This window comes from Tupaia chinensis, unplaced genomic scaffold, assembly GCF_000334495.1.
Source record: "Tupaia chinensis unplaced genomic scaffold, TupChi_1.0 Scaffold143910_1, whole genome shotgun sequence".
NCBI lineage: Eukaryota > Metazoa > Chordata > Mammalia > Scandentia > Tupaiidae > Tupaia > Tupaia belangeri.
Genome location: NW_006203761.1, coordinates 67,468 through 70,270, shown reverse-complemented (window position 1 = coordinate 70,270; position 2,803 = coordinate 67,468). Strand labels below are relative to the sequence as shown.

Sequence of the window (2,803 nt, the reverse complement as noted above, 5' to 3'; positions counted from 1 at the left end):
TGCCCTTATCATCACCCAGCAGATGCTGCTTACCGACGCCGTGATGACACGCGTGAGCTGGTATCTACCTATCTCCAACTAGCAAAACTCTTGTCTGCTAGCATCACCGAATTGAAAGTCAGAGCTAGAAGTGAATTTAGAGGTTATCTGGCCCATCAATTGCATTTTATAGGTGAGAAACAGTCTCTGAAGGGCGAAGTGTCCTGTTCAGTCTCATGGGAGGGAATGAGAAGCAGAAATAGCATCACAAACCTGGTCTTCTGGCTTCTAGGACAAGATTCTCTGCATTACTCTGAGAAGGGAGCACCCCTCCCTGGCTGTCTGTGTGCCCCTCTCAGCGTGGAGAGGACCTGAGCTGGCGACAGAGCAGACCCTTAGCAGGTCATCAGCAGGGCAGCCTCTGGTGCCCACGCCTCTGGGAGTGGCGAGACCGCGTCTCCCATGCTCATTTCTCCCTACTTTCCAGTCTTGCAGTTGCTTTCTAATTAACTCAGTGTGGATTATCCCTGTTAGTAAATTTTCTAATGCGTTATTAATTGCTCTAAATGTCAGCTGCAGCTCATTGCCCGCACATACAGAAGTGCCGCAGCGGGCTTTCTGAGGTAAGCTGGGCTGTTTTCTAAACAGCTAGTGCCACCATGTGGGCAGAAAGTTCTATACCCTTAAGGGACCAGAAGTCATCAGAAAATGTCTCAAGAAATTACTGAATTTGTGAACTGTTAAAAAGGAATCATGCATCTGTTTCTCATCTCCCCTCTCCTTATTCAATCGCTTTTCTCTCTCTCAATCCCCTGTGCCAGCCCCACGTCCCTAGGAATGTCCTACAATTCCTATAGACTCTGAAAAAGGGTCAAAAACTGAGACGGTCATAGTAACCTGCCCAACCACTCATGGCTAGTTAACCCTGGCCTTGCACTAAGTCAGTCAGTGAGCTAACACGGAACTGCCTCAATACTACTCATTGTGACTAGTCCCAGGAAATAGGTAAAGATGCCTTCCCCTCATTCCTCAAGCAAGTGAAGACATGAGGACTAGGTCTTCCTGGGGTCGTTTGGAAGCTGGGTGATGTCCAGGGTTTACAACTCTACTGGGCAAGCTTTCACATTTGGAGACGTCTGTTTCATTTCCAGATCCAATAATGAAAAGGCATCTCTTTGCCTTCTAATTCTATTAACTGATAGGGGTTTAAGAATAAGTTCAAATATCAACGCAGGATGGGATTGACCTAATTTCTCAGGGCTAGCACTGTATGCAGCATTGGAGATGAGCTTCCTCGAGTCTAGAGTAAAAAATAAAGGAATATAATGGCCAAAATGTTGAATTGTAAGACAATGATGGATGTCTATACAAAAAGCCAAGCTGGGCAACTGTCCCAAGCTCTACTAACTGGGAGCTCCCCAAATTTCACAATAATTTTTGGAGAGTGAGAGACAGTTTTTAAAACAAAGGGGATTGGGGCCAGCAAGTGGCATAGTGATGATGATGCTGGACTCCCATATGGCCAACTGCAGTTCGAGTCCTGGACCCAGAGGCTTTCACTCTGGGTGTGTGTGTACATGTGTCCAAATCCCAGGAGGAGAATGGAGGATTTCTCACTTTCCCTCTCACTATCTCTCTCTCTCTTTTTCTCCTCTCTGGTGAGTACACATGCCCTATGGCAAAAATCTTAAAAAACAAAGCAAAACAGATTAAATTGTAATTTAATATAATTGTGTTTCTATTATCTATAATTACCATATAACTCTATTTTCTACATGAGAATAATTGCTAAGTTTTTAATACATTTTAATTAAAAACTATTAATATATTCTTTTTTAACTTACAAATATTGGTTCTGGAGAAAGATGAAAGTAAGAAAGTAGAATCAACCTCTGATTATTTTTGTGCAAAAATCTGTCATCAAATGCTCTGTAACATGTGTCTTAAAAAATAGTACTTATTTTATTGTGTGATTAAAATGCTTATCTTGTTATTTTTTTCCTAGAATACTCTTCCCGCTCAAAGGAGCACTATTTTTATCTGCAGATAGATCCAATTTACCATTACCATTATAGAAATGTCTTTTTTCCACATCTGGAGGTGGCTACTAATAGTGATATTTTATTTAATTTATTAAATAAGTTTCTATAAAGACCCATCATTATACTACTAATTTCTGAGTATATGTCAATTTTTTACAAGAGTTAATTTATTTAACTTTATTTATTTATATATTTAAATTTGGCCAGAGAGGGACAGAAAGAGAGAGAGAGAGAGAGAAATGAGAAAGCAAGCCACCAGGTCCAGGACTCAAACTTCAGTGGACCGTGTGGGAATCCAGGATGCTTAACCATGTCACCTGCTGACCCCTGTATATATCAATTTTTTTAGAGGCTTTTTCCCACATGGCACATGTGCCTGCTGGAGAGAGATAGCAAAATAGATACAGTGAGAGGGAGAGTGAGAAATCACCCCCCATCCCAGGGGAATGACCACACTGCAATCCTTTCTCCTCCATTCTCCTTCTGGGATCTTGGGCACAAACAAACATGCCCAGTGTGATTTTCATGCCACTGGGTCCAGAACTTGAACTGTAGTCAGCCATGTGGGAATTCAATGATGTAACCACTACACCTGCAGGACCCAGGCTTTTTTTTTTTTTTTTTTTAGGTTTTTGCCATAGGGTGTGCATGCTCACCAGAGAAAGACAGAGAGAGGAAAAGTGAGAACTAACCCTCTTAGAGAGGATGGCCTCACCACAATCCCTTTCCCTCATTCTCTCCTGGGATTTTGGGCATGCACGCACAGACTACTGGCATGAGTT

General features: G+C 42.1%; 1 pseudogene; it reads left to right on the top strand.

Annotated features, from left to right (window-relative positions):
* Positions 1-545: 545 nt before the first annotated feature.
* LOC102485154 (glutaredoxin-3 pseudogene) overlaps positions 546-2,803 on the top strand; it is a 27,177-nt pseudogene continuing 24,919 nt past the window's right edge.